We start from the raw sequence: 23,040 nt of genomic DNA on the forward strand, positions 1-23,040 counted from the left end.
AGATGATCTAATGGTCCTTTCTGACCTCAAACCATATGAGAGGAAGTTTCTGATTATATATTTTTATGCAACTTGCAAATAGACCGTTCTTCTTACTGAGTGACCTTAACAAATGGTCCTCTCACAGAAGGGTCTGTATATGCCCAGCACCACACAACCAGTTGTGTCGGTTCTGAAGATTTCTTAAAAAAAATAAAATTCTGACGTCTGGAGGCAGCTTGGCTCATGGCTTCTGAAAAATGCGGTGCTTTCTTTGTTAGTTATTTCACTAGCACATAGCTCAGTGGAGAGCCATCGCTGAGAGCTCACATTCAAGCAACTCCCAGCTCTGGAATGTTTGCAGTTCTCACTGAGTCTGCTTCTAGATTCAACTCTGCTTTGTTCTTGAAGCCAAATTTGATGCTACCTGAAAGAATGCTATCCACACAGCTAGGAAAAAAATCTCCCTTCTGCAGCCGTTGATTTGTTACATGTAACATTTTCCTTTTTTTTTTTTTTTTTTTTCCTCCCTTCTTCTTTTCGGTTATGACTCCTGGATCCCTCAGATCGTGAAATTTGCTTCGAGCTTCAGGTTCAAGTATGTATGACATGACTCTGAAATCACTTTTATCCTCTGTTGCATTTCCCACCCCCACACTCCCGAGAGTTCAAATGTGCGTCTAAGAATACTACTGCAGCTAACAAAAAACACAAGCGAGATTTGTATTGCAACAAACTACGGATTTTCAGGTCCTATCTGAAGGCTAAACCTGTGGAACATAGACCCCCTCCCTCCAAATATACTGCTGGGCACAGCATCAGAACTGGCTTCAAGGGAATAGCACCACCTACTGAACCACTTTTACAGCTCCCTGCATTTCATCCCGGCAATTCCCTTGACCAATTACTGACCAAGACAACTGCCTTTGCTAAATAAATCACACCCCAAGGTGGTACAGCCACGGGCACCGCAAGGGGTAAGAGATGTTCGGTTGCTACCCCTAGTTCTGAGGCTTCCTTCTACCTGCTGAAAATGGCTCAGCTTATAAATGCAATAATTTTTTCTTGATGTCACTAAAACTATGTTTTAGTTACAGTTACAAGCAAATGTCACTCATCTACACACTCTACCTACTGCCTGAAAACAATATGATTTAAGGAGTATGTCAGCAGTAAGAAAAGACTCTTCCCACTGGATTAAAATGTGCATTTTAAGAAAGGAAACACTTTTAGAAAGAAGGAGAGGGAGTCTTCTGTTTCTGTAGTTTATTTTTCTGCTTAATGAAACAAGGTTTCCAGCTTCTACAATAGCAGCTGCAAAGGCACTTCATTAATCTCCTGAGTGCACTGCCTCTCCCTGCATACCTGTCGCTGCCCTGTTTTAGCCTCCTAAAAATTATCTGTTGGCATTGCTTCAATATTCTTATGAAATTAAAAAAACACTCAAACTATGTTAATTCTGCACCTTTCAGAAAGAAAGAAAATCTTAACCAAAAAGTTCATTTACTGATATTTCACCCATATCCCGAAGGCTTTCAGAAGCACTAAACTCCAACTTATTCCTATTAGGAATTAATTAAATGATTGTCAATAAAGATCAAGTAAAGTAAATGTAGACAGTAGTGATCTTTGGTGCTGTCTCAACATAGACCAAGTCAAATTCCAGATGCTTCTTCAGGCCAAAGCCTTCGGGATAATAATAAAAAATAATAAAAAAATATAAAAACAGACAAAGAAAACAAAACACATAAAACAGCTAACCAAACACCAGCCAACCAACAAACATATCACAAACTTTTCAGAAGTGCTCAAGTACGCTAGGAAAACAAATGCCATGGGAAGCCAATATTTCTGTTTTCCTAATGTTAAGTAGGCATTTTGAAAATCTCATCTGACAACATTTGGCCTGAGGATTTAAGACAAACTTTTCTACCTGATTCTAGAGTATTTAACGTAACTCAATAATGTAAAGTGGATATATAATATAAAACACAATATATTTTAAGGAGGAACAACATTGATCGTTCATAGACCTCACCATCTTGCATTTCTTAGACACTAAGCACAAATAAAGCAAGGACTTTATTAAATAAAGGGTTCCCAAACCCTTTAACGAGGGTAATGGTAAAGCTGTAGACAGGAACGACTGCTAAGAAAAGCTAGTGACAGAGCACTGCTCCCAAGTCCAGGTACTAATTACAACTGCTCCCTTCTATTTGCCATCTGCCATAATTATGATAGAAGGGTGGAGTTTCAAATAGAGTTGATAGGAAATTTTGATGGAATGTCCCCCAGACCATTACAAAAATACCAGACTTTTCATAGTACAATATTTGTTGAAAACATGAAGGCTTTTCTCAGCATCCATGCCACAATTAATCCACAGTTCAGAAAATTCCCTCACAGATGGGAAAAAAATATCAGCTATACCGTGCAAAGATATAAAAAAAAAAGTTTCAGTTGACTCCAAATCTAGGGCTTTTTAATTGTATGGATGAGCAAAGAATACTTTGTTTAAAATCCATTTTGTATATGGGTTTACAAAAAATTATTCTCCCACCAAGTGAAAATTCTGGCTTTTGTTCCATTCAAGGTTTTAGAGAACGAAAGGGAAATTAATATGTACACTCTAATCTATTCATGCAGTTACATTTTAACTCTGCAATATAATCTCTTCCTCTTCACAATATCATAATATTTTTCCTAACTTATCTCCAAGCTCTTGAACTTCACTTATGCATAAAACAGGACATACTGTTTTCCACATGTGTACTGTGTACACAGTAACAAGGAAATCAAATGAAAACTGCAGAAGTCTCCAAAATGGAGAGAAGGACAGGGGCTTACTTACAGTATTTTTCCCCTGCTGGCGGATTGTCTTTCATAACAGAGTCCCTTGATTCACCCAAAAAAAAAAAAAAAAAAAAGAAATTGATTGTTCCAGTACCCATTTTAACCATGAAGTACAGAAAAAAAAGGTTGGGTAATACTTCTCAATGCAATAAAACAATAAATACCATTCTGCCATCAGAAGAACAAGCCAGTTAAACATGTTACTTTATTTTAATTCACAGGAAAAAAAATAAAATCAGAGCTGTTTAAGGAGCAACCAGTCCCTCCCAGCAACCCCAACACCCCCAAAAAAAGAAAAGACCTTAAAGAACGCGCAGATGAACAGAGGAAAAAAAAAAAAAAAAAAAAAAAAAAAAGGATCCCATGCATTAGGCAAAAGTCTGTAATATTATCTAGAACGACAGCACAGCCATTGTTAGTGCTGCCAAAGCACTGCATGTTTGCTATATCACCCGAGGTCCTAGGAGAATAATAAACTAAGCAGATTAGACATAGACTGATGTCTCCGTGCTGCTTCCCACCTCCACCAAACACAGGCGAGGGGCTGCACTTTAGGAGGCGGGCGGGCAGGTAGACCCAGAAAATGGGTACTGGGTGCTGGCGGGGGTGGCAGGGTGGGGAGGCACTGCCAACAACCAGGGCCTGTTTATTATTTAACAGTTGGTATTGCTAGAGGCCTGGCACTGCAATAGAGCAATCTCTGTTTCAGTGCAAGGAAGCCTGATTACGAGTGCTCGGGAGCCAAATCATGTTTACCGTAGTCTGCGAGAATCTCGGTGCCCCCAGCAGACGTGGAAACTCTGACAATAGCTGCCGTCCAGGAGGAAGGAAGTCTTCCCGAGGCAGAAGCAAAAAAAGGAATTGTGATCTCTGTGCAGGGCAGGAAGGTTTCGGATGGGATGATCCTCAAAGCTAGAGTGCATCATCTGCACTGTCACTGACCAGTCCATCCCCTCCCTCCTCTCCATTTTATGAGCTGATACATAAGCATCAATTCACCCTCTCAAGCAGCTGGCATTATCCAGTGCTAAAATTGCTTTCAAGTTTGAAATGGGGGGTGCCAACACTGTCATGTACATAGTCTGCTTCCTCCCCAGGAAGGACAGTATGCCATGGAGAAAGCACTGTCCCAGTGTAGCTCCTCTGATCAACAGAAAAATATCACTGAGAGAAGTTAGCTTGAAAACTTTTCTCAGCTTCTGCTGGAAATTGTCCCTGTACACAAGAAAAATCTGGAGCATCTCCCTGCGCACACACAAACTCCAGCTAATTCATTTTTATATATTTAAGTTATTTATGGAAATGCTCACAAAGATTCAGCCACACTCTAAAAAAATAGTTGTAAAGCATGGAAGCTACTGAGTAAATGCAATCATCAAACTGAGTGAACACTACCAGGTGAGATCTCAACAGTCCATTGCCGTACAAAAATCATAGTAAAGGAAGATCAGACCGTCCTGGCGATGTGAAGCCTTCAGTTGCAGCTTGTTGATCTAAATGCCAACTCACTGCGGTAACCACAAGAAGCTAATCACATCTGATAGCTGTTCCTCGGTCTACATAAAACAAGCTCAATGAATCTCCTTCTGCTTCCCCATGAACGGGACTTGTTATCTCTGGTATTTCTCTGATTCTGGTGAGGTCCTGAGGGTGGGCTGCTGGAAGGCATGTAGGATACTGGGATCTCCAACACCGGCTTGCTGTAATGCCCTGGGAGCTGGTGGAAAGTGACTTTCTCTACATCCCCTTCTTAAAAAGAAGATAATACATATAAAAAGTAACAACTAATTTGTTAATATTGACGAAGAGCTTACCAGCAGAGACATGGTACATGTGATGAGAAAGAGTTTTATTATATTTTGCATCACTACAATGGACCTTGACTGGCTTCATCAGCAGAGGGATGGCAAAACAGAGAAGTCTGTGGAAAGTCAAGGTTAATTGCAAGATGAAGTCACCCCTGAGAGAGCACAGTAAGGTGGGATCCCTAGATCCACCAGTTATCTTCTCACCATGAGGATGGGAAGGCCCTGAGCCTCACGTGGGATCCCGTGCCCAGGGCAAACCAGCGCCTGCCATCACTTCTGTGCAAAGCGTTCCTCGGACAGGTGGTGAGGAGCACCAACAGCCACCTGCTCCTGGATCTCCTCTCGCTGTGTTCCCCAGCTGACTCTGGCCCTAACTGCTTCCAGCTGGCCAACAGCAGCTGCCCTGTGCTGCTGCGAGCGAGATGGCTGCAGGCCGTGAGGGGTGGCAGCTGCGTACCCCTCCCCAGCCGCCTCCAGGCCTCCTCCACCAGCCCCTCATCCCCTGAGAGAAGGGCCCAGCTCAGCCTGCTGTTGAAATCCCCTCATCCAGTCAAAAACCTTTATACCCTGGCAAAACCAGGGGCTGAGGATGCCTGGGCACAGGGCAGGGTGGGCAGAGCACGCAGCACCTACGCTATGGATCCACGTGGCAGCTGGCAGTCCCCAGAGCTGCCAATTTGGCAGCAGCGTGTAATTTGTACTAAATAACGCTTCAAGAATGCAACACAAATAATGTAATGATAGCAATTAGACCCTTTCCCAAGCAAAGCTGTAGCAGCCATGCAGTCCAGTCATTTCTCAGAAGGTGAAAAGCACTTGACTAAGGAATGCGCACCTTGACAGGCACTAGAGGTGTGCAGGTATATATAATAATTGCATTCCTCGTGTATTAATGTTTGCATATACGAAATGCATGCTGAGCTAGCATAACACCTCCTTCCTCAAATAATAACTAAGTTTCATACTGTGCCTGAAGTGCTCTTTATATAGTACGCAGAAACGGGTTATGTAAAGATCAGAGCTGCGAGAGCTGCTCACAACAGAACTGAAAAGCTAGTAAGAAAATCCAGTTCTGGCTTGGGTTTCCCCAACACAAAACTCAGGCCAGCTTTACAGAAAGCTCCGTGCATTTTTGAAGTTTTGACACTGATATCATACCAATCTTGTACCCAGCAAGGGAAAGGAGAGTAGGAGAACAAGAATAAAACGGCATGGGAAGGGACTGGAAAAAGAAAAAAGCAGCAGGAGCAGCACTATCACTTTTCTTCTGCCCTTCTTTTCCATATTGTGAAGGGGGGGAAATAGCCCCTGAATTTGAGGGAATGCATCTGGTTATCTGTGAACCACAACACCGTGTGTGCAGTTAGGACTGCTTAGATGCTTTTGTATGCATGTGCATTGTTACTAGGAGATGACTAGATTTGGTACCAGGATAATATTCCACCATTGTGTGGTGTGTTCCCATCTGATGTTGCCTTTTCCCCAGTTCAAAAAAAAAAAACTAATAAAAAAGAAAATTAAAAAAGATACAATAATTGTTACTGCACACTCTAATGAATTATTGTGTTCAAGGTTCCTACAAAAAAGTAATATTATACTCGGCTTATGTTTTAATTGATTTATTAATATTTTATCACAGGAATGTAATTTAAGCTCCTCATGATTTAGATCTCATAAACCTTTAGCATTTTGCAAATTCAAATTCCAATTTAAAGCCAGGGCGAGCAATTAACTTTTCTATCATCTTGTCAGGGGAGAAGGTTCGTGTTTAATTTGAGACAAAATGACAGAAATATATATACACTGTATGTATTACTCCAATTTAATTTATGAGTCAGCACCATCCACCTTCCAAATGTAGATTTAATGGAAGGGGAGGGGGGAGAGGGGGAAAAGGCGGAAGACCCTGCCATCGTGGCACTTGCTGTGATACCTACCCCAAATTCCCTGTGGAAAAAAAACATCCCTGGTTTACCGAGATACCGGGGCTAGATTGATTACAGCTCTATTTTCAATCCTTTTGTTTTAATTTCCATTCACTCATCACTTTCTCATATAAAGCATGTTCTCTCAAATGTCAGCTGGCAGCTCCCAGCCAGCAATGGGCAGTTGATGCCACAGCAGGTTCTCCGATAGCCTGTCCTAGCTGCTCTGCTTCCTGCCCCCCAGCAGTCCCCCTAAAAGGCAGATAGCAGGCAAAGAAAGCTCCCAATAGGATTTATATGAGTTAATACCTGCTGGGCCAAATCCTGCGGTCCTCACTGATGCAGCAGCCTCACTGAAGTCTGTGCCATGTTAGCTTGATTAAGGAGAAAACAGAAAGAGATGGGGCTGCTTAACCATCGTTGTTATTATTTCCCACTTAAAAGCACATTCCAACCTCTTAACGTGTAAGGCAGGAAACCTGCAGCCGAAATTTGCATGGGCAAAAAATTTGCATGAACAAAACAAACAGTTGGTTAGCATTTGCATGCGCTGTTTTAAGAAAGGAACGGCCAGTTTATGGCTACCTGCCAGAGATTACACAGATCTGCAGTACCCACAACGCGCAGCATAGCAAAGCATTGCACAGGAGTTAGCTCATGAACTTAAAAGGCAGCCACTGAGAAGCTGCCCCACGTATTAGCTATTGGTCTTCACTGGGCCTTTAGACACTTAGATAAAGCTAAACTTCAGCTTGCTGGAGAGAACGTGGTTACATGGGCAAACTTTACCTCAAAGGCAGAGACTCCTGAAAGCCCTATCATATCAGAGGTGACCGTTTCAGAAGGTGACTATGGGCTCAGTTCCGATATTTCTATAAGCAACCCAGCTGAATCTCAAGATTCCCAAACTCCTGATATTGCAGACTTTCCAAGATGCCAGAGTAGTCAGATCCTCTTCTGCTTTACAGAGCTGTAACCCTGCATCCAAACCTAGCTACATACGATTGCAACTTGCTGTGTTCAACATGCGTGTCAGTTGGAACCACGTCAGAAACATTCACCCTCCTCAAAATCTGAGGTCTTGGCCTTCATTTTTCAAAATACCTGAAAATAAAAATCAACCTACTTTGGGATAAAAGACAGTTTATTTTTTTTGTTTGTTTGTTTCAATATTTTCAGGCCATTTCATTGGAATAGTTGAGCATCTTCACTACAATTTTCTTTTCTTAGAAATAAAAGAAAACACCCTTGTATTGAACATCTCAATTTCTTTAAACAAAGAAGTATTACATACACATATGTATGTATATATAGACACACAGAAGAGAAGTCCATCCAAACCTTTACTCCAAAACTCCCTATGCAGCTCTCCATCAACTTATAGTTAAGAATCATGCAGCAGAGATCAGACTGCAGGTACAGTCATGATACAAAGCCCCAGATGCAGGAGATCTCTGATATTCAGCCACGCTCCAGTCTCGATAAACACTGGACGTCAAGCCAAACTCGAAAATCTTGTTTCATGACCGATTCATTTATGAAGCTCCACTCTAATTCAGAGCCTTATCACTTTCTAAACTCAGGTAAAAAAGCTTTGCTGTCATGCATATTTTTAGACAAATTATAGTAGAGTGTCTTGCAATTTCCATTACTTTGTGGTGTCTGCACTGCTGATAGACACCAGCCCACATTGGCATCGCTGCCGAGGTGTCCTAATACTTGTCTGAAAAATACTATTAACTGCACATCACAGGCATTTGAAGTGCATAAGAAAACCATAAACTTAATTACACTGGAGGACTAGTGTGATCTCACATGATATTTGAGCTAGTGTTATTAAAAATAGAGAGATTGCATTTACTTAATGCTTCTTACAGTAAACCAGTCAATTTTAAACTTTCAAGGTTGTATAATCAGACAAAACAATATTGGGGAATGGGGGGCAGAAGCTGTCTGTGGGATTTACTAGTACAAGCACTTCACATGTCAAGCAGCAAAAATTTGTTTATTCTACTAAAAAGAATATTCCTTGAATTACTAATGTATACGAGATAGGATAACTATTCAGACTGCACAGGACAAAGATTTAGACTGAAATAATTTGTGTAAAAGACTCGTTGCTATACAGCATTCTTCCTCACCCCACCCCCCAAAAAAACACCAACCCTTTCTGGATTTCAGCCAGCTCTTAAGATCTCCGATCTTTCCCTGCTGCTGTCTAGCCATTACATCTGATACCGGGTAGCTTTGCCTCCCCACTCCTAGAGTGGGGGAGAAGAACTTTTCTCCTCGCTTCCCTTCTGGTATCTAAGATTTGAGACTATGGGGTTATGTAACAACACCCAGACTTTCCATACTGAGCTCAAGAGATGCTCTGTGGAATGAGTCCCATGCAGAAACACTCACCCATGGATACCCTTGTGCTTGCCAGGTCTTCATTAGGAGGGGAGAGGTGTTCCCTAATAATGGCTAGGGAGCAGAGAGTTGGAAAGCAACAATCTCTGCCTTGACTTCAGGGTGGCTGAAGCACTATACAAATGCCATTAAACCATCCTTTTGCTTGGAGAAAAGCAAACCCTTCTTTTCTCTTCCCGTGCCCACCCAGCCTCTTCAGTCTTGAGGCCATTGGAAAGGGAACAAGCATAGAGAGCAAACTGCTTGCCAGATAAACGCTGGTCAAGCACGTCTGTCTCATAAAGTTACAGAAGCTACACAGTGTTTTTGAGAGAAGTGTCTTAAATCTGCTCACCACATGAACCTGCCTTGGGATCACACCAGCTGGACTCTGAAGCCAAGGTGTTGAGTCTTACTTTTGAACGCTAATTCACTTACTTAAAAGCAGATTAGAGAAAAAAGGTTTAATCTTTAAATGTTTTATCATCAAAGATATCTCCCAGAGTAGTGGCTGCTACAGGAGTCTCAAATCTTATAATCTGTGCTGTTGGAGATTTTATGCAGAAATGTTTGCTGTTCATGCTGCATTATTTCAAACCTCTACAACTGACTTTGACTTACAAGAAAAACACAAATCCTACCCTGTTTTGTTTTTTTCTTTCTGAAAATTATCCATGCCTAAGGTAGCATAATAACATGCAAAAGACAACTTTTCAGATGGAATTGACTCACAAATGATTTTAACTATAGCTCTTCCCTTCAGCAAGAGATGTACAGCCACCCCAGTTGGATAAAAACACTACCACTTGTAACACTGATGGTAAAATTTGTCTGGTGATGAGTGCATTGCTGTCATAGTATCCCACCTAGGACCAAGTTCTGTCCGAGCTTGCATTACTTTCACTCAAAAATGCAAAATAAACATTTAGAGTAGGCAAAAGGTGGCAGTGGGGGAAGAAAATCTCCTTCTAGTCTTCCTGAAAGTCTGCATGAGGGGAAAAAAAACAGATTTACCTGGAAAATCAGCATGGTTTTGGCTCATAAAAACAAAAAAAAAAAAAAAACAAAACAAACAAACAAACAAAAAAAAACAACACCAAAGCTAAAAACCCCACAACCTTTCCTGAACTGGTAACTTAAGTGGACAATAAAAGAGATTAAAGAGAAGTAGCCTAACAGCCTAGAGGCAGGCCACTGTTTCTGAAAGGGCACTTCAGAAAGTGCTTCAGAAGCACACCTACAAAATTCATACACCACTTCAGTTAACACTCCTTTTCATGTCTGCCCAGGTTCACGTCAAGGGTACAGCAACCCGAGGTGTTTCCACAGCAAACTTTCATGTCCACTGCAATTTTCCCTTTCAAATTCAATATGGGAAAATGAAATGAAGCAAAATGAAACAATCTTTATACACCAGTTCAGCTAGCATTCCCTAGCCCTCATTGTGCTGCATCTCTCATCAGCTCTCATTTACTCAGACAAGACAGAAAAGATTTGCAGATCCTATTACATTTTCCCACCCTATTTCCCATTCTGTGTGTAATTTTTTTTTTTTCCTTCAAATAATACTGATTGTGTCAACTGGAGGGAGAAAAAAAAAAAAAAAAGAGAGAGAAACAAGCACTCTTTGTATTCTCTTCATAGTAATAAAATATGAAAAGAATTCACAAGAAAACAGCTGAATTCCCAGTGCTTAGAAAATGGACCTGGCTAGACAGACCAGTTCTACTTAGAGCAGCATCTCCAACTGATCCCTCAAAGCATCATCAGGGTTGCGTACACTTTTCTCAACGAGTAATGTGGAACACATCACGCTTCCTACCAACTCAAAGTCAAAATCCTGGGAACTGCTATTTTATGGAAAGGGGAGGTGAGGGGAGGGCATTTGTATACCAACAAAGTGAAAAAGAAGGCAAAGGCAGCATAGGCTGTTACTACTGGACTTGACTTTTTTTTTAGGGGGCCCTTATGAATGCAAACAGAAGGCTTTAAAAGGATACAAGTAGTGAAGGGTTAAAAAGATGCCAGTGAGCTGAAAAGAGAAGGGAGCAATACCTGCTTTCCTTGTAGCCCACCTATAGATGTCTGGTTTTATAAGCAAATCAAAAATCAAGCACGTTTTTCCCCTTTAAGCATATGCATGGTGTCACCTCAATCTTAAGAATAAGATCACCCTGTCTTTTGCAGCTATCTCCCGCCTCATTTATTAAACATCTTGCAGTGTTTGCAGTAAGTGAGCCGATTGATCTTACAGAAAACAGCCTCGTGCTAAGGAACCTCCACTCAACCTCAGACCAGGTCCATTAGGTGTACTAAGAGATGATCAGTTCCCACAGAAAAGAGCGTGATCATGTAATTAAAAACTGCAAAAGTACAGGGAAGTCAATTTGAGGCTGCTAAGCCAACTTCAGTTCTGGCATTCACAGATTTGACTTCAGATAAGCAAAAGTATTCTGTCACCTTGTTTAGCTAGTGTATTTAACTCTGGATTTTTAAATAGCCAGCTAAAAAAGAGAATCTACTATACCAACACATCAGTGCTCTGTCGTTATCATGAGTTTGGCAACCTTCAGGCTCACCAGAGAGAAAAAATTAAGAAGAATCGAGAAGCTGACAATGGTGGTAGGTCCTCCTTATTTTCACAGGACAGCAATTATCAGGATGTTGAACCACAGTTTGGTAAGAAAGGAAAAAACCTCCCTGCCACAAAGGTCATTGCCTCTTTTCAAAGCTTCCTTCCAAGTAAACCATGAAGGCATAAGAACTCTTAGAAAATGCTATTAGGCTATTTTACTACAGGCAAAGCCAAATATTTCTATCTGGTGTCAGATCGGTCAGCAGTGCACCCATAGCAGAAGTTCTTCCTTAAAAGTTATGCTTAAAGTTAATAAAATTAAGTATAAATAGTTAAAATTCAGTCAAACTTATAAACAAACAGGAGAGGCTGCTGTGCTGCAGTAAATGCAAGACAGCAAAACCTGCCTCTAACAAACAGAGAATGTGCATGAGATGAAGCAAAAAGGAAAAACACTAGGCAGGCTTTAAGGAGTTTGGAGCATCAGAAACATGATTTTAACCTGCACAAATACAACAAAAGCACAGGTTCAAGGAAAATCCCACCAAATCTGAAAAAAATGACCAATTAAGCTGAATTCTTAAATGCCCATTCAGTTTGGTGGACAGAAGTGCCTGCATCAGTTCCCAAAACCTCTACACACTCCCACTACCCTAGACACTGAGATGCTGACAACAGCAGTGGTGAAAGAGGGAAGAGTTGGTTTAATGGCCAGGCATAGAAACTGTGAACTAAAACCAACAGAGTGGCAGGAGGGGTCTCTGCCATCGGGAATTTTGGCATCTGCAACAACTTCAGTCAGTGAATCCCAAGAGAAGACATGCATCATCACCGATGAAACTGCGAGCACAACAGACTTGATTATTAATCAGATGCAAAGCTAAACTAACTTGGCTCCTACCGGACAAATCTTCAGCAGCCTCTTCTGTGCATCTACCTGAGCACAAAACGGCCTGTTAGCTAATGCTCCTGCTACAGCAGCCCTCTCTTCCACCATGAGCACAAAGACTAATTCATCACGCTGGAAGCAGAAAAAAACCCTCCCTCTATTCAGCTGGTAATGTTCATAAAAAGCCCTACCCTCACCAGCTCCCCAAACCTTCCCACTCCTGCAAATGTATACATCATAAACATCCAGGTCTGGAATTTACAGTCAACAAACAGCAACACAAACAACCACCAGAGAATGTATAAACATTTGGAGGAGCAAAAATACTCAGCCTGGCCGCCCCACACACAGTGTTTATTTATCTCCGTTGCAGAAGATCAATGGGAGAAGACATTCAAAGCAGCTTTTCAAGCAAAGTGTCACTCTGGGTTAGCTTGTGTCAGTGGGGCTTCTTCCGAGTACTCGTGTCACCATAAGAGAGGTATGCGTGCAGATAGTTTTCTTGGTCCTTTCCTCCAGTCGTGGCAGCTGGGCACCAGCAAGCAGGGAGGAGAAGGGCTGCTAGCCCGATCGAGTTACTGATTTAACATTTAGAGTCTTTGCAGCTCGAGAGAAAATTGCTGTGTATTTGTAACCTGAATGCAGGTCAGTAACTTCCAAAGGTCAGGCTGAATGTTTAAGATCTTTTTGTTATTAATTCCCCCACCCCCAGCTCCCAGCTCTGTGAATGCCATCGAGCAGACTCAACTTCTATTAAGCTGCAGAGCAGTTAGCATGCACCTCTGAAGACCAGGTCCTCAAGAAGATGCAAAATGGTTTTGCAACAATGCCACTGTCACACAAGATCTGCTTTTTAAAGCAGAGATTTCTTTACTGGGGTTTCTTCATCTGTTGCTAACCTATTAGCCTAATGCCAAGGCAACTGAGTTTTCTCCATCCACTTATTTCACTTTTTAGGGATGCACATAAACTATTTTTGTGTTATCTTGCACAAATTTACACAAGATCACAAGATTTGATGATGCTCCTTAATAACACAGCTAACTCCCCATAATACATCGCCCTTCCACAACGCCTTTAATCCAGAGATATCAAAGCACTTTGCAAACAATGCATTTGCCTTACAACAACCCTCCCACACCTCGTGTTAGGTCCGGATCATTATCCATACTTCACTGTCAAGGAAAACTGAAGCAGAGTAAGATAATGCAATTTAGCAGGGTTACAAAGAAAGCGGTAAAAATTGGAGCAGAATGTGAGTTTCCTGACTTTCTAGCTCCCTGATTCATCAGAAACCCACTCATCTGGAATAATGATAAACTCTATTGCATTTCACAACACTTTGGGTAGATTTACATGTGGTAAATTTACATTTGTCCCACACAAATACTGTAGGTGGCATATGCTATTGGCTTTGCAAGTGTCCTCTGTCTATACATGATCTTTTAAGTTAGGGGATAGGGGACTAGGGGAAATACTTACACTAGCACAAAAACTTTGATGTGTTCTGTCCAAAGGATGAAACTCCAGTTTGAAAATCTTTAGATGATGACAACGAATACACCTAAAGCATCACAATACCTTTCAAGCTAATTCCATTCTTGTGCAATTTTGGAGCCCAGCCTCCAAAAGAGACAGGACAATAATCCAAGTGTGCGACTGTTGCATTTCTGTGGGTACAGCAATCAAAGCAAGCATCTGCCTCCTGCAAGGCTGTGCGATGCCAAGGGATCACATGAAGAAGTCAGTTTTTTTCCCCTACTGTGGTTGACTATACACACTCTCCTATTGTGTCTCATCAAAGAGCTGATGAGGGAGGAGTGGAGCGTACTGAAAGAGCAAACAGAAACAGAGCTAGGGACAATAGATGAAAGCAGAATAGCGATTCTGTGGAAATAGTTTGTGGACTGTACTACTTCAGGTCAAATTCAGATCTGAGGACAACAGACTGAGCTTTTCTGGAGCAGCACCTAGGGTACCAGTGATCTGATTAACCATCAGCTTACAGGAAGCTTTGCATTAACTTCAGACGGTTCTGATCTGAGGGAAAAGCATCTGCACTCTCAGGACTCTGGTTTCTCCCTTTCACTTAGGGTTTTTAGATCACATACTCCTCTATTCCAGGTTTAAAGCACTGGACTTGATGGTGAACCATTGGTTTAGCTTTCTAAAACCATCACAAAATTTTGAAACCAGATGAGTATGTACCCACACACTTGGTAGTAAAGCAAACTTGGTTTGAGGGCCAACGTCTTGTGGAGTTTGTGGACAATGCTGAGAAGGCAATGCTATTAAATTTCAGGCTTTCGTGTAAGTTATAATGATGCCTTACTTCCTACCTTAAATATAATTCAAAATTTGCCATGACATCCCCTAGGTAACCACCTGCAATGATTAATTTTTCCAAGGAAAACTTTTTTTGCACAATTGATGCAATAACCTTCTACCACTATAGGCCTTATACAGGACTAGTCTTTTGTTTTAATGACTTGAAAAATCTCTTAAGATCCTTTACCCAAGACTTTTATGAGCAAGTAGCTCTCTGCTCTGGGAACGTCATCTCCATTACTAACTGTAAAAAGTGGTGCTTATGTATCCCACACCAACACTGAAACATAATCAAATAAGGAATACTGGTTAGATATTAGACACGGAGCACAGCAAAATAGACACACTGAATCTTCAGTAATTGTCAGAAGAACACAGCTTATTGAGAACAGATCCTGCTTCACAGGAATGCAAAATTCTAATTTGTAATTTAGCACTAAAGAGGAAGAAAAAGTGCAGCCTAACATACGTTCCACTGATAAGGCACCCTACATTCCTACTGCTTGTAAAGGTATCACACTGAAAGAAATACAATTTGGATGCTCACACAGTACCCTCAACCATACGAGCATACGATCAAGTGTTATTCATGCAACATTATCAATATTCTACTTACCGGTGTCTAAAAGTTGACTGTTCATTATACTGAACAAACTCCTTTAATTTGTTATTTTTCTGGTTATGCATCTCAGTTTCTCAAGTGGGGGCACACTCCTACCCCATCCATTACAAGACCCCTCTGTAATATATTTGCCCAAATCAGTGCACTCAAACTCCTACAGAAATTATCCAACAGCATGAGCCAGCCTGGAAAAAAAAGTCTGCCTTGCTGTGAAAGAAGACATTACCCCACCAGAACTATCACTCTCATGGCTTTTTCTTTTTTTATTTATTTTTTTAATGGAAGCAAAAACCCCTGTCATCTCACCTACTCCTCTTTTAATAAGGAATGACTGCCGTGACTACCCCCATCTAGAACCACCATTCACTGCCAGCACCTCTGCTCTCCTCGTGTGCTTAGAGAACAACTGATTAGCACTTTGCATAATTAACCTGATTAGCACTGTGCATAATCAAACTGATTAGCACTTTGCATAATTAAAAAGAAATAATAATAATAACAATAATAAGCAGTAGGTAATAGCAAAAGCTGTTAGTCCCATTGCCTGTTCGTTAGCTCTAGGATTAGTTTAGTGCAGCATATTTTATTTAAAATTTTTAAAAAAAAAAAAAAAAGATGCACAAGCTCATAAGCTCCTGAGAAATAGAAGTTAAAAAAAATCTCATCTATTTTCAGATCATTGATGAAAATATTGGTTGTTTCACATCACAACTTAGCATTTCTTTTGCCCTTCTGTTGCAGCTGAAGACATTTAAGAGGAAGATGTCACACTCGATGGACCACTGGTCTTATTCCCACATCTGTCTAGAGTACTGATTTTGGATTCATTATCACAGGATATGGACACCTCACATATACCTGCAATATATTTTGAGCCCAGGAAAGCTGTATAACAATTTTTGTAAAGATGACCAAAGTATTAACACATGTATCCTCAAAAAGTACACACTGAATTCTCTGCCTGCCCTGAACACAGGAAGTTTGGAGAGCAATATGCAGTTAATCAGACTCCTGCCCCTAACCCTGTATCTTTCTTCTCCCATTTGAACATATTCTCATCTGCATGTGCATTTGGTGCCCTGCTCAAGAACACATTGCAAGCCAAAGCACTGTCCTTGACTGTTAGGCTCCTGTACAAACATCCCAACTGGTGTTTCAGGATTAACACAAATTCTTCAGATTTTGGGACGTGGCTGAAGTTGTTCCTATAGGCTGCACACTACATGAAAACAGTGTTAAATATTTATATCGCTAGTGACTCAACTCTCCTAGGACATGCAATGCCAGACAGCCTAGAAGAGCGGTGCCCCAAGTGAGTGGGTAAACCATTAACATTTTCTGTTTACTCATGTTGCCTCATACCTCCCACTCACCACAATACACTGTGTTTCACCTTACTTTATTAATCTCATCTTTCTCCAGAATCTTCATATTACAGCTCAGGTTCTCCTTGTATTCCCATTAGAGTAATCCTCACCTTACATCTTCTGTTTGAGGTACTTTCCTTCCAGAATACCTTGAATGTTCAAGAATAATTTGAATAGAATGAAGGCATTCTTCTTCAAGAACATTCACTGCTGACCCTCCACTGTATCCTTACAATGACCTTGCCTACGCTTCCCATCATGTAGGGGACACACATTGCAGCCCCTCTGCTGATGGCTCAGCAAGCACGGTTGGGACATGGAGCAACCAGGGAGCCAAACTCCTTTTGAGTTATCAGCCCATCTGCCCTGCAGCTGTCTAGACAGGAATTGCTGCCTCTGGACTGTATGTGGCTCAGATGCAGCACATTGAATAGACCTGTCCTAGAACAATGACAAAAATTCCCCACTGTGCTATAGTTTCTCTCATAAATGTTCTCTCATAAAATAAACCAATGAGAAACTGTGGGGGGAAAGAGTAATAAAAGAGCATCTTGTCATAATTAACTGGAAATGTATTACTCATGCACGGGGGCCTCTCCATCACCCCAAGCAAAAGAACCCATATGAACAGCAAAGGGTGCAGAGCTAGTTCCTCTTTTCACAAGTTGTTTAGTTTCTGAAAAGTGTTGCTGTAGAGATTTTTCAAGTCCAAATGTTCCTGGGGAAGGTAGTTCCAGTAATTCTGGGAAGGAAGCCAATCCCTTGGCTTTATGTGTAAATATTTAAACAACATTGTTTTTATATACATACATTTATACACATATACATATATGTCTTTAGACTTCCAGACTTGCAAAACGGGAACTGAAAAAATATGCCAAAGTATAGTTATCGGCTCGCTTGCCTGAACCATGACAACTGACCATCAGAAACAAAATACAATACCAACTTTGAGCCATGTTGTCTGTGTATACTAATCCACTCAAACAGAAGAGTGGACAGATCAGAGCTACAGATTCTAAGGCAGAGAGATTGAAGTCTTAAAATTTATCTCCTTAGAAGTGGCAAGAGCATAAGATTCATCAATTCTAAGCCTTTCGGAGCCTAGATGGACGCTGAGAGCTCCACTCAGAGGTATGGATTCTCCAGCCTTTAAGGACACAAAGCTTCACATTCCTAGCATTTTAATGTTCCAAGCTGCAACTTTATGTTTAGAAAAGTCACTGCTGTTTTAAGCTTGAATCAGGTTCATACTTCAAAAGGGATTACCTGGTAGAAAATTCCACCAAAGAATGGAAACATACCTGGCGTTGAGATTTAGTGAACAATGTGGAAAAAATACTTTAAAATTGTTGAGGAGGAGGTCGATAAAACGAAGGAAGATGATTTAGTGAGCATAAGACAGACACTCAGGGCATATGATGAATAAATCAATCCATGAATATAAAATTTACCACATGGACTCCACCTGTATACACTCAGTAAGCAAAAACACACCCTAATACAAAGTACATGCATGTATGATTTAAAGAAATCAAACATTTATGAACACAGGATTTGTGCATCGCTTCAAATACATATATATACACATAGAACAGCCACTGTGAGTTTTAAGATCAGAGAAGTATACACACAAAAACACAGAGAAGAAAGGACCAAGAGTAGGGCAAGTCTTTTAGAAAATATTTTAATGGCTTTACAAAAAGCCCTCACCCAAAGTTTGAGGATTTTTTGCAATCTTACATTTTCTATTGCAAAATACACCTGCTTTCTTTTCTCCTCCCCCCCCCCACTAAATATTTCTTCCATCTAATGACTCTCTTTATTAGACAGCATCTAATTTGCATACATTTACATACAATTTAACTGCTAGCTTGTGAGAACAAAGAAATGGCTCGGTATTGTACTGAAGGACAATACTCAGAAAAGGAAGGTATAAAATTCTGCTAGCTCGGTGGCTGTGTATTCTCTTTGTTTCAGAAATACCAGGATTTTTAAACACACCACTTAAAGGGTGAAAAAGATTATTTCATCAAACAATGAAAAAAGATACAGTGCAGCTCCCTTTTAACACATTCTCTCTCTGGCCTGGTTAATGGGATTTAAGGGTCCAAGATTTCTTTGCTTTCTTCTGTTTCCTTTATTAGAACTGATGGATTTAATTCTGTCACATATTTTACTTCATATTTTATTCCTATAACAATCTATGCTGAAGTTCAGCTCCAATGCTAATTCAATGCTATCTTCCTTTCCTTACTGTCAGCCTGGAACAGGACTGAATGATCTTTGATGGGCATGAAGTAGTTTGCCCTCGATGCCCAGTGCTAATGGATTTTAGAGAGAGTCTGCCAGAATTTTACCTTGTGGCAACAAGTAGAGAGATAATGAAAACTTACCATGTAGCTGACTGGGAATCAACAGGAAGGGAAGCAGGGCAGAGCTCCACTTGTGAGAACAGGGAGGGACTGTGGTCAGAGTAAATGCAGGATGCAAGGGATGTATCAAGCCCCCTAGTTCCCTGGAAGAAGAAGAGAAAAAGATCTTTAAGATGTCACAAAGGCAAAAACCTTTAGAAACAGTTGGCAGAAGCTCCAATACAGGCCCTACCAAGAGCACAATACATCAGCAAAAGCTTTTTCTCCACAGGCTTTACAGTGAGGGTACCAATTGCAGAGAATAGCTGCAATTCTATTCCATGTGGAAGCAAGCGACATAAAAGTTTCACAGAAAAAAAATAAAGCATGATTTCAGGCTGCATGCTGCACATTTCCATGTCCCCTCAAACGTGTGAAACCCAGCAAAGCACAGTAGTTTGCCATTTGTTGCAGCCTACACAGCAGCTAGCATCGCTGCCCAACTCTCCTCAGCAACATACTCAAGGACTTGTGCTCAGCAGGCCAAGCAATGCCTGCTTTTGGAAAGGCAAAATACTGACATTCAATAGTAGAAGGACGGGGCAGAAGAGAAGAACCCATTAGGCACATTATATGAACCTGTCCTACAGAAACACGGCAGGTGTAGCCCTTTCCAGTGCAGGCAGCCCTATTGAAATCTACTGGAGCAAGGCATGGTAACAAGTACTAGGCCAAGCCAGCTTGTTTACCAAGCAGGTGTGGTATTTAGCATTCAGCACTCATCTGCTTGGTTCATTTTGTCCCAGCCACGGTTTTACAGGCCCAGCAGAAGGGTTAACATGGCAGGCGTTCTCAGACCCGTTCTCAGCACAGGGACACCGTGACAGAAGATGGAGGATCTGCGTTGCGAGCTGTACATAGAGGAAACTCGTACTGATGCTTCCCTGATGTGCCTCACTGGCACTCAAAATACGTTATAGATTATTTGCAGACACAAATTTTAATTTAAAGCTGGCTGAAATGTTAATGAAGTTTTAGCTGTTTTTCAAAGGGGAAAACTCCCTACTGCTTACAAAAAAAGAAAAGCCTACTGCTTCCTCCTGCCTGTTCATCTTCTAATGGCATAGAGCAACCAAACCCAATAAAAGAAATTAATCAAGCCTTCAAATCATTTTCCCTTTTTCAAGGATGGAAAGGTTGAGGTGTGTGATCTTCAGAAGTTCTGATGCATACCAAAATGCTGGTTTTAGCAAACAGCAAAGAAAGTAAATTCCAAAGCCAAAGTTCCTTTAACTTTCATATCCTGTACTCATGGCTTACATTGCTGAAACCATTGGGTTATGATTTCCAGAACCTTACCAGTGTTGTTCCACTGCAATCTGAGCTAATTTAAATAGCAGCTGCAACAATCTCAGCCTTCCCTCTCATTTTTTTTCTCTCCTGGACACATGGGCCTGACCCCATCCTTGAGCCAGAACTGGGTAACTGGTTCAGGGGGCTTTCAGCTGAATGAATGTTCCTTTTTCATGTTTCCATCCAAATCAACCTCCAGCCACAGCTCAACATCCAGTCATGACATTTTGGGGTTAGAGCTAAGGAGGCAGCAGGACTGTACAAGTGAAGGCACAAGAGAGGCCTTGATGTCAATCAGTTTAAGCTTCTGCGTACCTTCGTCTTGAGAAGTCCAGGGCTGCTTTGGTATGGTGTGGAAGAAAGGCTCCTATCACATTGCTGGAAACCAAAGCAATCACGGCTTTACAGGTAGAAAAAAATGCCACCACCTCACATGCTAACCTAAAATAAACTGACGGGCTATACAGATCATGCAGAACAGATGCAGTGTGCTTTTGATGAAAAATAGCTTGAGATAATGGTGCACTGCTACAATCTGCACCAGGGGCAATTTCCAAGTGGCAGATTGAATTAGCCTCAAGTGACATGCATTACAGTAATGCTTCCCTGAGGCAATAAGGCAAGGTCCCACATTCAAAAGGAAAGAATTGAGCTTTCTTGCCAACGGCAAATGATAAAGCGCACAATTAAGAACCACTGTTACTAGGACATCCAGAAGCTCCTGGAAATCCTTCAAGGACTTCAGAAAATACATTTGGAAATAGAGAGCAGGAATTTTCTTTTTCATCTCTGCAGTTATGATATTAAGCATCTCTTGCTACTTTCTCAGTGCACAACCGTTAATTCCAGCCAGAGTGGAATCTAAGCTTTCTAACACCATTTCTGAAGTCACTCTGCCCTAGCAATTGTGGAATATAAATCTGGATTTCAGGTGAATACAGATGACGTTGCAGTCCAAATCTACTCCTTTAGCTTGTTTGCTTCATGGGTAACAAAAAATAAAATAATTTAAACCCTACGTGAGAGAGATCCTAGGGCAACAAGTAATCACCCAACACCATCATCCACAATTTCTTCAGGAGGAGTCACTAATGAACAACTTGACTAGCCAGTTACAATCCACAGATGATTCATCATCTTGGAAATTACAGTGGCTAAGAAAACTAAAAGGAACAGTGTGGATACCTGATCATTAGTTCAACAACCAATACCAACCTTTTCAGTACCAGAGTCAGTCAGAATTTTCATACCTCAATTGCAACCAGGCCTCAAGGGCAGAATACCCTTCAGACATCAGAACTGGCAGCTTTTTTTCCTTCCACAACAATGAAATAATACCTTCTTATGCAGCGTTATATAACAGCACACGCAATTCTGAAGCAACGGCATCCACACAACTAATTATTTTTATTGCAGCGTTATATATGCTCTGAAGAGATCTGTAGTTACCCTATCAGTCACGAACAGATGCACAGGTTGTCACACAATTTTATACATGTTCAAGTTATGTGACCAATATGATAGCTTGGCTGGTTTACCAACAGGAGACTGCTGTTTTCTTTCAGCTGCCCATAGGATATGGCTTCCCGATAACAGTACAACCCAATCAGGCATACATTCTTGCTATAGTGTTTCTGAATATTTCTTTCTATAAAACAATGGTCCACTGGAAGACATGCATACACATTAATGTATGTATATGCATACATCTATAAAATACTTCAGTAAATACTTGTAATTAACACCTAATTGCAACAGTATCATTAGCTCATCATCACAATTGTTTGATTAAATGAATTACATTCTCCAACTTACAACAGTGCCTACATCAGCTTTGACGGTCATTAAAACAATGAGGAGAACCTAAGGATTTTAAATGATGCCAATATTTGAATACTTCCTATTCGAGGGTTCTTGATTGGTTTAAGTAGTATATTACCACAACACTAGCCTCAAATTTTATCTTCACTCTAACAATTCTTCTTGGAACTAAAAGTAGGTGAAACAAACTGCAAACTGTTCATCCAATTTTTCCCTTTCTTTTGTTGTTACATACTCCACTGAAGCAGAGAGATGAAAGTATAAAGTTGGTGTAAGCAGAAGAATAATTCAGTGAAAAGTAGCCCCTCTTGTACCTAATTAAGTTCTGGCATTTATGAATTTCCACTTTTTTTGCACATAGCTGTCTCATTACGTTTTGCGTTACACATTATGGGTGGGATTATCAAAAGGAACAATGGTGTGATTCTCTTTCCACTGAAACCACAGTGAAGCAGTTCTAGCTGAATCCATCAGCAGCACATTCAGACCAGCTTCACAAGCTTTTGAAAATCCTCCCCCTTCCCCACCTGCCTGCAAAGTGGGGAGAACCAGAGGCAGAGCACAAAAGATTCCACCAGCTTGTGCCTGAGTAGCAACAAGTTGCAGCTTGTACAATTCTGTCAAGATAAAGATGCTGAGAATTCCCTTCTAAACACAAACAATATTTCAGAAGCTAGAAATTCTTCCAAACATTCACTTTGACTTGATAAATTTTATTAAATACAATTTGCCACAGCAGCATTTTGAAACACGATAGCTAGAGCATGAATAG

The 23,040-nt window shown here is 40.9% G+C and overlaps 1 protein-coding gene across 36 annotated transcripts in view; it reads right to left on the reverse strand.

Annotated features, from left to right (window-relative positions):
* The window catches only part of ZBTB20 (zinc finger and BTB domain containing 20), a 457,627-nt gene that overhangs the window by 342,076 nt on the left and 92,511 nt on the right, over positions 1-23,040 (reverse strand). For 31 of the 36 annotated variants that reach the window (XR_014688574.1, XR_014688575.1, XR_014688576.1 and 28 more), the window contains one exon: positions 19,137-19,258. The gene's annotated coding sequence lies outside the window, so the exon portion shown is untranslated. Of the gene's footprint in view, positions 1-6,874; positions 6,940-19,136; positions 19,259-19,347; positions 19,440-23,040 lie in introns of those variants that run through there. The other 5 variants (XM_084506529.1, XM_084506523.1, XM_084506530.1 and 2 more) reach the window with 2 other exon arrangements.

The sequence above is a fragment of the Aythya ferina genome (assembly GCF_964211825.1).
Source record: "Aythya ferina genome assembly, chromosome: 1".
Taxonomy (NCBI): domain Eukaryota; kingdom Metazoa; phylum Chordata; class Aves; order Anseriformes; family Anatidae; genus Aythya; species Aythya ferina.